This window comes from Hemicordylus capensis, chromosome 3, assembly GCF_027244095.1.
Source record: "Hemicordylus capensis ecotype Gifberg chromosome 3, rHemCap1.1.pri, whole genome shotgun sequence".
Classification (NCBI taxonomy): Eukaryota; Metazoa; Chordata; class Lepidosauria; order Squamata; family Cordylidae; genus Hemicordylus; species Hemicordylus capensis.
This window is the reverse complement of record NC_069659.1, coordinates 292624996-292637893: the sequence shown is the minus strand read 5'-3', so window position 1 is coordinate 292637893 and position 12898 is coordinate 292624996. Positions and strand designations below refer to the sequence as shown.

General features: G+C 43.6%; 1 protein-coding gene across 5 annotated transcripts in view; it reads right to left on the bottom strand.

The window, feature by feature from the left end:
* PPP2R3A (protein phosphatase 2 regulatory subunit B''alpha) overlaps nucleotides 1-12095 on the bottom strand; it is a 57544-nt gene extending 45449 nt beyond the window's left edge. For 2 of the 5 annotated variants that reach the window (XR_008320434.1, XM_053313087.1), the window contains exon 1: nucleotides 5096-5224. The gene's annotated coding sequence lies outside the window, so the exon portion shown is untranslated. Of the gene's footprint in view, nucleotides 1-5095; nucleotides 5232-11672 lie in introns of those variants that run through there. The other 3 variants (XM_053313089.1, XM_053313088.1, XM_053313090.1) reach the window with 3 other exon arrangements.
* Between the last annotated feature and the right edge of the window lie 803 nt (nucleotides 12096-12898).

Here is a 12898-nt window from a genome sequence, read left to right as displayed (position 1 = left end):
GCAAAAAGTAGCGGTGGGGTTATGTGGGGGAAGAAGGCGGCGGTGGCGAACTAGGGGCGCAGATGCTCTGCACCGGATCAGCTAGTATATTTACTTATATCCTGTTCTTCCATAGAGCTCCTAGTTATTTCCTATCCAAAGGACTTATCAGGTTTGCACCCACTTCACTTCAGTAATGATGCATCTTGATTCAATGAAATGGTCATATTCGCACCACTTCACATGCTGAAGCTGTTCATTAATGAAATATTGGTCAGGACTCAGAGAGATATTTTGGGGCAAACCAAGTGGATTTGTTTACTCTTTTTTTCTTCTTTGAACAACAGATCCTCATGCAATATCACACATCGCTTTGAAAGTCACCTCAGAATTGGTTTTGTGTGTGTCATGATGCTTGAAAAGTTCAAGCCCAGTACCCTCTTTGGCATGCACAACTAGCTGCATTGTTCTTTGAATCCTGGTTAATTATTAACCAAATGTTAAAGTATCTAATTAACATCACAGAGCAGTAATAACACTAACAATGAAAAAATAAATCTTAGGTCCATATGGCAATTATTCCTACTTACAAATCATTTTATAGAGCTATTTTTCGCTCAGAAAGCCAAGAAGCAATGAACCTTTTAAATAATTAAATAAATAAATATAAAGCAATATTTCTTTAGCATTTTCATCAGTTGTGCGACAATGAACTGATGAAATAGTCCTGGACATATGCAACACTGGTTCCAGCAGGGGCTTCATTTTTAAAATGATTAATATTTCTGATAGGTACTCAAATCCCCGCTGGTACTATATTGGGCAGCAGCAATATAGGAAGATGTTGAAAGGCATCATCTCATACTGCGTGGGAGGAGGCAATAGTAAACCCCTCCTGTATTCTACCAAAGAAAACCACAGGGCTCTGTGGGCGCCAGGAGTTGAAATCGACTTGACAGCACACTTTACTTTACTACAGATAGTACTACAAGGCAGAACTGAGGGGTAGTTCCTGCACATAACCAGTAGAGGGCAAAACTATCCATCACAGCACAAAGACACTTCTTCCCTCTGCAGCATGTTATTATTACCCTGCAGGCCCAAAACGAAGCAAGTAGGCCCAGCAGCCAGTGCAGGCTTCCTGTACACTGCTATAGAGTCTAAACCATGGCTAAGGCTATGCAAAAGAATCAGGTGTGTGAATGTAGGGAATTGACTGGTGGATAATTCTGACTGCTATAGAATTATTAATGCTGATCCCACCCTCCTGAGATTGCTAACAGATGACACTAGGATGACACATTTGAAATGTAAATTTTCCATACTATGTGTCAGTACATTTTTAGCCTCAGACATAAAATAACTATGTAAGGTAAAATAAATAATGTAAGGTCAATTGACATTTTATTTGGCTTGTCTCATAACCAGCCCTATTTATTTATATGCTGGTTATCAATTGCAGTGCCTTAGATCACCTTCAGGCACTTCAGCCACCAGGAGTGTCTCACTTGAACTGAGTCCCTTATATCCAAAGCAGTGGCATCCTAGTATCCATTTAAAGAAGAGTATGACAAAGACACAAAGAATACTTTTCACCACCAGCCATATCAGCTCTCCATCTGACTGATTCTGTTCAGTCTTACATGACACAAGGTTCATCCTAGGCTATACAACAGTCTGGCAGTGTGGCCTGTAATTTGTGAAAAAACAGTAGAGGGTGCATTTACAGGGATCCTCAGCGTTGGGCCCCCAGATGTTCTTGGACTTCAACTCCCATAATCCCCAGCCAAAGGCCACTGGGCCTGGGGATTACGGGAGTTGAAGTCCAAGAACATCTGGGGGCCCAACGTTGAGGATCCCTGCATTAGCACATGCCAGGTCTACCTTCAATATGTCATTTCTTTGCATCTCTTTACCGAGCAACCATCACAGCACATATACACTTAGATTACAGGTTGGCCCCCATTATCTGCAGTTCCAGCACACGCGATTTCACGTATCCACAGTCAGGCAATGGAGACCTGACCTTGTTATTCGTGTATACAAAAAGAGTTACAATCCACCTATCCATGGTTCCCGGGCGGCCAGAAATGACCTCTGAGGTCATTTCTAGACATCATTTTGCTGAAAAAAGCCATTTTGTGGTTGTTTTAAAAAATTCCTCATTTTTCACAGAAAATTGATGTATTTGGGGGTTTGTGGGGGGCATTGCTAGACACGTGGACACCTGGAGAGCATGGCATGGTACTTTATTTCACTTATTTCTGTTTTTTTATTGAAACCTAACCCCCCCAATTTCCATTGACTTCAGGTCTCATTATCCACAATTTTGTTATCTGTGGTTGTAGGCAAGAACAGAACCCCTGCAGATAATGAGGGCCACCAGTACATTGGAAGCATTGTGTCCACTATATTTACAGATTCAGATGTTCTGAACAGTTGCCAACATGACATGCAGCATTCTGTAAGAAAGCAGTTAATAAATACACTGGCTGACATGATATGCAGTGTTATGTCAACAGAACCAGCCCAGGGCTGCTGTGGACTTGTAAGCAGCCTCAGTGCTGCTCAGAACTTTGTGCAAGCAGTACTTTCCCCTATTTGCTACAATGGGGAAAGCCACAGTAGCATCACTTGTACAACGTCTGGTTCTGAACAATGTCAGGGCTGCTTAAATGTCAGCAGCAGACTTGGGGTGGAGCATTATATTGACATAACATGCACAACATGTCAGCCAGTGCATTTATTAACTGCACCCCTATAACTGATTCTGTGCAGCAGTTAGGTAATTTAGCATACTGCTAACACACACAAAAATCACTCTAAAATATGTATTTCAGTTTCACCAAAATTTGTTTTTATTAGATATGGTAATCTGATTCCAGCTTAAATCAGCTTTTCTTAGAAACCAGATATTTGTAACTCCCACAATTATAAATAGAAATAAAAGATCACCTAAAAGGAAACTTATTTCTTTAAGCCTGCAGTTGTTTTTCAGTTGAGTCTCTGGTAGCATGCACTATTATTAATGTACTTTATATGGACTTTGTTTTCTGTTGCCATGAAACAAACTACAACCTTGAGGACGGTTTAACAGAATGAGCAGCAAATGAAAAGGGTTCTTTTGTATGATTACCCTGTAATACTGCATATCTTTTCCATTTGTCAGAAACCATGAATCATGTTTGAAGGAAGAAAACTGTTCCAGAATGTAATTACATGAAAGGTTGTTTGTAAGCCATGCAATGAGCTCCATCTACTTAATGGCTATACTTCAAAGCAAAGTAATTGAAAGATTGCTGGTTCCGATTTTCTGTGTAACAGCCATCGGCCACAATTCAGCCTACTTGCACCCCAAGTGTAGTAAATAAATATTAAGCAGACTGTTACAACTAGTCTCCAAGGATCTCCAGATCTTTCTACTCTTCCCTCTGCCCAAAGTGAGCAGCTGCACAGATGTGCACTCACTATTTAAATGTGCAGCCCATTCTAATACTGGTTGGTTGTCAAATGTAGTCTATATAAATTAATATGCAGAGACCATTGGACAGGATGTGAAAGAGTACCTAAATTGGGAATTATTCAACCTACTCCTATGTTATATATTAGCATTTTCCTCTATGTCTAATTAATATTTTCTCTATCTCCTTAAGAGAATTTAGAAGGCCTGGAAATCTTCTTTCCATTCTTGAGAATAAGGCTGGCTTAATGTGTGGAACAATTGTCCTAGAAGCCATTGCTTATTGGTCCCAATATACTTTGGCGCAATCTATGATCTTTTGCACTGGGTGGTCACCATCTATTACTCTACAAAGAGTTTCCTAAATCATCAGCTTAAAACTGCAGCAAATTACACCATGACTTTTATTAACAATATATTTTTCTCTTCCCCTCCCCTTTTCCTTTGTTTACTGCCTAGCTTGAGGAAAAATTCTGTAAAATTCATAGCTCACTGATTTGCGAATTTTGGTCAGTATTATGATTCGGTTTTAGTCAGTATTAAATAAAGATATTATGGTACTTTCCCTCTTTGATTGTTTTTCTAATGGAGCAAGATGGCTGCCTGCATTATTTCTCTCAGACCATGAAGTGCATAATACTATAGGAACGCTTAGCAGCTGATTGCTTAAGATCTTACCCTCTCCCCATTCATGTTCCCCTCATTTCCCTCATAGAAACATAGAAAGCTGTCTTATACTGAATCAGACCATTGATCCATCTAGCTCAGTATTGTCTACACAGACTGGCAACCGCTTCTCCAAGGTTGCAGGCAGGAATCTCTCACAACCCTACCTTGGAGACACAGGGAGGGAACTTGGAACCTTCTGCATGCAAACATGCAGGTGCTCTTCCCAGAGCGGCTCCATCCCCTGAGGGGAATTTCTTACAATTCTCACTCCCATTCAAATGTAGTCTCCTACTCAAATGCAAATCAGGGCAGACCCTATTTAGCAAAGCCAACAATTCAAGTTTGCTACTACAAGACCAGCTCTCCTCTCCTGGCTCAGCAAAATTGCCAACAATTGGATGCAGCAGCAATGCAAGACGACTTTATTTTGGATGAAAGAAGCCAACAGAAAGTGCAGGGGGTGGCAGCACAGAAAGCAGATGAGGCAGGAGAGAAGCAGGTAAAGAGAAAGGTCAGGGAAATGTGGTTTGTGTCTGCTGAGGACAGGGTAGAGTGAGTAGGGTGTAGGAAAAAGATGTTGCAAGGGGGCATGTCTAGGGCTGGAACAGAGGATAAGTAGAATGAGACTGTACTCAGTCCAGAAGATTACACATATATTAACTCCGCCTGTGAATGACTCTGGAGATCATGATATGCTGTTTCAGTAACTTGAAAATACTGAAATTAACCACCAGACCACTCTTCCAAGAACAAGGATGGAACACTTCCATGGCTGCTGTTCTGTTGGATCTGGAAATACTCCTCTCACAACTGCACTAAGAAAGTAATTATCTGACATGAATCCACAATACAGCTGGTGTCGGGAATACTGTGAGCAGCCAAACTTCTAAACTGCCACAGAATGCACAAAAAAGACATTCCTAGATCTTTGCTGCCTCCTCCACCACCACCACCACCCCCTTTTTAAAATACAGAACCAAACCATACTTGACTACCAGGACAGAAGAGTCATATTTATTCAAGGAGGCCACACACTTCTATAGATTACTCTTCCATATTCCACACCCTTGTCACTTCTCATTTGGGCTACTGCCACATGTTCTACTTCGGGCTGCTTCTGAAGACTCTTTGGAAATTTTAACTGATGTAGAATGCAGCTGCAATTCTACATTCTGACAGAACATATTACACCTTTGTTACATCAGCTGCATTGGTTCCTATTATGTTGCTGGGCATGATTCAAGAACCTGGTTGTCACTTTTAATATCCTAAACAGCTTTGTGCCAAAATACCTTAAGGACAGCCACCCTCTGTATGAATCTGCCAGTCTCATAAGATCTTTTAGGGAGATCCTTTTATGTATCTCATCAACTTCACAGGCTTGGCTGGCAGTGATATGCAAGCAGGTCTTCTTCATGATTTCCCCTGCCCTGTAGAACTCCCTGCCATGTTAAATTCAACTGGCATTCTCCCTGCCAGTTTTTGAAAATTGGCTGAAGTTCTTTTTATCCTGGTTGGTATTCTCAGATTACCCCAGAGGTTGCTTTTATTCTCTATATTTTTATTGCTGCTGTGAATATTCTGACTTTTTAAAATTGTTGATGCTTTTAAATACTGATTTTGTATTGTTATTATATTTATTGTTGTATTGATTTAATTTTATATTGTTAAATCAGTTTTAATATTTTAACCCGGTTTCGGGGGGTTTAATTACTGCAATTGTTTAATTCTTGTTTTAAAATATTTTAAAATTGTTAACTGTTGTCATATTGTTTTTAATTTTTGTTTTAGCTCTTTATTGTTTTAGTGGTTTGTTTTTAATTGTAAACCGCCCTGAGCCATTTGGAAGGGCGGTATACAAATCAAATCAAATAAATTAAATAAATAAACGGTATTGTTAGGCACCCTGAATCTTTTTAGAGAAGAGTGGGATACACATTTTAAAAACCAATCAATAAATATGCTCTAAATTAAGAATTGTAGAAAGTTATTATGGAAAACATACATGCACACATGAACTCTAGCCACAGTTGAGGGACAGCTGTAGGCTTCATGAGAATTCAGTAGGAATAGCTGCCTCAATGTAGTTCAATCTGCTATCTGAGTGGATTTCAAAAGTTCTACCTTCAGGAAATCCTGACATATGACCCAGAATCTCTGTGCCTTGCACACGGAATGTACTTCTGTATGCTAGGGTACACTCCATTTGCACAGGGCACTGGCCAGTCCTGTCCTGTTGGGACCACAAGCACAAGTGATCACTGGCCAGAAATCGTGGTTCAGCCAGCTGAGGCCCTACACAAATTTGTGTATGTACTGAAATGCCCCTGCAACTGCACACTGCAGAGGAAGGCTGGTGATGGAGGACATACTGCATTTCAGGCAACTTCTCCACCATTCTCATCAAAATCTTCTCATCAAAAAACTCCAATAAGCTTCAAAGGGATTCTAGTTTCCAGAAGCACAGTTTGAAAACCACTAGGGCCTTGGCTTGTTTCCTAGCTGTGACACAACTACCAGTTTCTCAAGTCTGACTCAAAAACTTCTTTCCAAGCTCAGAACAAATGACCTATTCTTCCTGACCTAAACCCAGATATCATCCGCTTGTAACAGCAAAAGCTGTTTGACAGTGGAACCGTCTGCAGTCGCACAGTGGTGGACCCTCCTGCACTACAGGTTTTCAAACAGAGGCTGGATGTCAGAGATGCTGTAGCAGATTCCTGCACTGAGCAGAGGGTTGGAACAGAATAATATTTTTTATTTAATGTTTTTAAACATTTTACGATGATTTATATTTTGCAACAACATACCCAAATTGCTCCCCACCCCGCCCCCATACCCCCACCCCAAGAAAGAAGAGGAAGGGGAAAGAAAGAGAGAAAGAAAAACAGAAGAGGAAAAAAGGAAGAGAAGAAGAGAGAATCACCATTGAACTAGAAGATGTGGATGGGTCAGAAGGATTCTTATTCTAAGAAAAGATTAAGAAAGTTATCCCAAATTTAAGATCATTTATCCAATTTATTTACTTTTAAGAGGGCCCATTTTTCATGTGACGCAAGCTTAAGCAGGTCCGGAACAGAATAATAATAATAATTATTTTTAAACAAAAAGTACTTGAACCCAGGGGTGTAGTTTGGGGAGAGGGGGCCCATGTCTGCCTCTCTCCCTGGCGGCCCCTCGGAGTGAGGGAGATAATGAAGAAAATAGGGAGGGGTGGAGCTGGGGGGGGCCCTCAGGGGCTGGGGGGAGTCCAGGTTCTTTGAACCCGTCCTCTCAGTTATAGTTACACCCCTGCTTGAACCCATGGGAGTAATTTGAAGCCTTGTAGGATAACATGGAGTTACACAGAAGCCTCCTGCTTTCCTGACTCGTTTGCATGCTTTACAGTTGGTGCCCTCTTTAGGGGAGGAGTGTAAGGCAGCGTCTGTCCCTCCATGTGACTGGTTGGCTCTGTGCTCAGGCTCAGCCCATCCCTCCCTCGTCCTCACTGACAGGCTTGGCAGCCAAGAAAATGCTGACTGGTGCTTAGTATCAGCATTGCACTTGCTGCTGAGCCTATCAATCAGCCTGAGGGAGTGGTGGGCGGAGCCTGAGCACCTAAACCTGTCAGTCACATGGAGAAGAGGGATAGGTGGTGGTGGGCAGTCAAGGGTATCCTGTGGATCCCTGTCCATGAGGCTCCAAAGAATGGGAGGAGGAAGAAAGCCAGAGCGTAGAGTTAGGGGTCTGGGCCCACAGGGCAACAGGGCATATTCCCGGTGCGCTCCATCCAGTGGGGCACCCCTGTGCCCCGCTGCACTCAGCAGCAGTGAATACTCCCACCCTTAATTACCCATTCTGCTCAAAAGCTGGAACCCTCCCCACATACTTTCCACCGCTCTCTCAGTGCCCTGAGTCTGGCCCTCATCTAGGGTGGGGTTTTTTGTTTGTTTGTTTTTTGCCTGACTTCAGGGTAGATTCGCCTAGCTTATATTTTATTTCCCACCAATTTTGGCAACATTTACTTCTGGGATTCTTGGCTGCTTATATGGGGTACCTGAGCTTTGAGATATGAAGGGTACAGGTTTTAAAAGGCTGAAAACCCCTGAAGAAGAAAACCTCCAAGGTGTCTTCAACTCTAACATTCTATAATTCTATTTTTCTTTATGCCTGCGTTGTTTCATGACTTCCTGTTTCCATAACACATAAAGCACAAATTCACAACAGAGCAGCTAAACTCAGTGCAGTGCCTAACATCAGCCCGCTTTCTTCAGTTAAAATAGGATGAGGCATGAATCCAAGAGGAGAGGATAAAAACCCTATTATAATTCACTAGGGCAAGGCAGCTGAATTCAAATTATATGGGTGACTTTAATTCTATTTTAAAAAATTTTCCAGCACTTTGTTTCATATAAAAATATCCTAATGTTATATTTTGTATCTAATAAAAAGTGGTTCTCATTTGGAAGCAGAAATTATTGAATACAAAAGCTAGTAAAGTAAAGTGTGCCATCCAGTCGATTTCAACTCCTGGCACCCATAGAGCCCTGTGGTTTTCTTTGGTAGAATACAGGAGGGGTTTACCATTGCCTCCTCCCGTGCAGTATGAGATGATGCCTTTCAGCATCTTCCTATATCGCTGCTGGCTGATATAGTACCAGCGGGGATTCAAACCAGCAACCTTCTGCTTGTCAAGCAGTTCCCTGCTGCGCCACTTAAGGTGAACAAAAGCAACATGATAATTATTTAGAAAAACTCCTTGCTCAGCTGGATTTGTTGATTCAGTTGTTACTTTTAACAAAAGGACAGTCACATGAAGATGACAGAATACATCTGTGAGTATCATCAGGTTATTTATAACGAAAGTACACACATTAGGTATACTATTAACATATAGATCATTTCCAGTGCCATAGATCCCATCGTGCAATGGGCTACTATAGTTTTTGAGGAAAATATTTTAGGAAATTCTATTCCGTTCTCTCAGTTTATCTATCCTGTAACAAAATAGGAGGAGAATAATTCAAACAATCCATTTCCTGTTTTATAAGATGTATGCATTTGTCTCACATACAATTTTAGACATGTTGAAAAGTACACTACCTAATGATCTCCAGTCAAGCAACTTATTGGGAGGGCCACAGACTAATTCTCAATGCATGCAGTTCCACAATTCTCTATGCGAGGTATGGACAGAAATAGTGTGGGCTATGAAGATAATAAATAATAAGAAATGATAGGCAGTTCAGTTTAATCAAGCGATTTAGTTTGAGCATATTTAATTGAGTTAATCTGAGCGAACTCCCTATAAGTCACCTAAGTATTCAAACAAGACAGACAGGAAACAGCTGTTATACACCTGTCTAGGATATTTGCAATTCTGTGATGCTACCATTCTCTCCCCCCAGAATCTTATATTACATTTTTAAGCCATACTGGGTTTAACATTTTCATGGCTTATAGAAAAATAGCCAAACTTATCTTTTTACAGGATTACAGTGATTTAGCTAAATAATAATTTACAAAGTTTGCTCATGCAAAACACAACACATGCCTAAAAACCTCACCCCATACAGCATGTGCATCATGCTGCTACACAGACCACTTGTTTTCCACCATGGAATCTCAGTACAAATATGACCAGTATTTATATTGGTCATACTGCTTTTCAACAATAGTCCCCAAAGCAGTTTACAAAGATATAAATAAATAAATAAATAATGGCTCCTTGTCTCCAAAGGGCTCATAATCTAAAAAGGGAAATTAAGAGATACGACACCAGCAACAGCCACTGGAGGGATGCTGTGCTGGGGTTGGATAGGGACAGTTGCACTTCCCCTGCTAAATAAAGAGGATCACCACTTTAAAAAGGTGCTTCTTTGCTCAGTTAGCAGGAGACAATATTTCAATCCACATCCAAAGTTTAAAAATACACAAACATAACAGTTGGTAGCAGAAAATGGTAAGTTCTACAGTGAAGTCTGTTTGTTTACTAAATATCTGACTCTGGAGACAGGAGGTCATTACAGCCACAAGACATTCACTTTTAAAGTAGCCATGCCCCACAGAAGTTCTTCTGCTGGTAACTGCATAACAGACCTGGGAATGAACATGCTTTAAAATGAAATGAGTGTGAAGTATTAATGCTTCCCACTCCTTGATACTCTGTCTGTAAACATATGTTGCAGTTTTAGCTCCCCACCAAATAGTTGAACCCCTCTAGTCCTAGGATGACAGCTCTTACATTCTTTACTACTACTGCAGCAGTAGTATTTATTAATAGAACACTTTTAATTTGCAATCTTTAAGTTACAGCTTTTATTACAGTGCCCTCACAATAACCTGATCAGATAGGTCCTTATTATTCACCAGTGGCAGCACTGTAGGGGTGGGGCCCCTTCTCTGGAGCCGCCCTTGTAATACACACTTTATAGATGGGATATTGAAGCTGTGAAATAGTTACCCAAAGCTCTCAAGTGAGCGAAAGAGCTACAACTTGAACCCAGTCTCTTGGATCCAAATCCAACTCTCTGCCCCACAATATGTCTTAAAGATGTCACAGAATCTTCTGTTGTGTTTGCTCTCAACTACCCCTCTGGAACAGCTCCTACTTGTATGTGCCTGACAGTCCACGATCATTTCCCACTAGGCATCTGTCAAGTTCATCTTAGCAGGCTACAGTAATATAGATTGCAAACGCTGCAGGCTCCGTGTCCCGTACAGCACCTAGCAGCACCCTTCCGTCATTAGTAAAAGTTGCACCCCGTATACCTAAGGCCTGGAAACGAAGAGAAGCCCATGGCCTGCTTATGCGCAGCACTACTCTAGCAAGAGATTCAACGTGGACTCTGACAGGACGGTCTGCATTGTTTATTCCAATCAAAGAATTGCTAGCGACTATAGCACGCAACCATACATGCTCCAGGGACGTATCAGGAGAGGGGATACGTCGTATGTCAGGAAGGTGGCACCCACACTCCTGTTCCATTTTCTATTTGGGGGGGGGGGTGTTCCGGGGAACCACGACGTGAGCTCGTCCGCATCCTAACTTCGCCAACTACAACAACTGCCTGCGATGTGTCGGGCAGGAGAACGGAGGTGAAACTGCAGGCGCAGATGGGTCATCTTTGGTGGTTGGAGCCTAAAATAAAGAGACCTGGCCGAGGGGTAAAGCGCCACCCACCCCCACTCCGCTCCTTCCTTGCGAGAAAGAGAAGCAGACGTCCTGCTGCTGCTTCCCTTGCTGCTGAGCCCTGGTTGTCACCCGCGCCTCTCGCGCCCTGGACAGAAGAAGAAGAAGAACTGGTGGGGAGGGAGGGACAGCTGAGAGGCGCCCTAGCGCCACCGAGGGCGTTAGGCGACATTCTTGCGGGGCGCCCATTCCTTCGCCCCCGGCCGCTCCCTCTTCCCCCTCTCGCTCTCTCCGCCCCCTGTCCCAACCAAGAAGCAGCGTGGTTCCAGTCAAGCCACCCGGGCAGGGCTCGGGGAAAGGGGAGCTACCGCTTCCTCAACTCGTTGGGAGCCATCCGGAGTGGCCGGCAGTGCCTGAGGCAGTGGCCCGGGGCAGGAGCGCAACAACACCTACCCGCCGCCGAGGGGACTCCCTCTCCCATCCTGGGGCGCTCTTCAGAGCCGACTCTCCTCCTCCTCCTCCTCCTCCTCCACCCTCTAAGCTGAAGGAGGCGCTGCCTCTTTTCCTGTCCCTTCCGCACAACGAAGGGGGCGCCCACAGAGCGCGCTGCTGAAGTGGGAATGGGGAGGGAGGGGAGGAGAGCAAGGCAAAGGCGGCGGCGGCGGCGGTTCCCTGCCAAGAGAGGGCCGGGCCGCGGGTGCAGCAATACACAGGCGGGAGCCTTTCATTTCAGGGCCAGCCTTCGCGGCTCCCGCCTGGAACTCGGTTCAGCCGCCGTCCCGTGACTGCCGGTGCCTTAAGCCCCAGGCGGCGGCTGGACGCAGGAGGGTGTCAAGACCTTGCCAAGGACAACCACCGAGCCCTTGTCTCCTACGCCTGCCCCGGCCAAGGGAACGGCCGAGAGCAACCACCCTCTCTGAGCCCTGGGAATCAGGCAGTTCTTTTGGAGTTCAGGCTGTTAGGTGGGCGTTTAAGACAAAAAGCCAACGCCCTCGAGAGCAGAAATGTGGAATTCTGCTTGAAGCGTGCTCCGTTGCAGAGGAAAGTTTTTTGTTGAAAAGTTATGGCAGCTTCTGAAAGACTCAGGAACGAGAAAGGAAAGAACAAACAACTCCACGTTTTATTGTTCATTCTGACCAAACCACATGACTGGGGAGCTTTGATTCAAGGCTATATAGAACCTTTTGGTCTGGCATCTCCGAAATGCCAACTGCAGTTTCCTGTCTCGTTTGACTCCAGGGGCTATTCCAGTTCTCTTCCCATACGAAGTGCACCCGCCCCACGGTATTTGGCTCATACTTGTTCTCACCGCACCCATTTTGCTCACTCATCAGCTCCTTCCCCACTGGGCTGAAGTTGGCTGCTAGTTTTTTTATTCAATTCTGCCATGGATATTCTGCAGTCGCAATAAGAAACTTGCGTGAACAGCTCTGCACGCCAAAACATACACCCACGCTACTAGGAGACTGGCGGCGTTTGTGAGGTGCCCCTTACTGTGTGCCGAGTCAAAGCTTGTTTTCCCACAAAGGATTCTGTCTCCAATAATCTAATTACTCGTCGCCTGTGAACAAATAACTGGAATTAGAACAATTCTGTACCCCCAAAATAAGATTTTGGTCCACCTGAAGTTCATGCTGCTAGGAGGCTGTCCCTAGCAGCATGTCAAGCCCCAAACACCT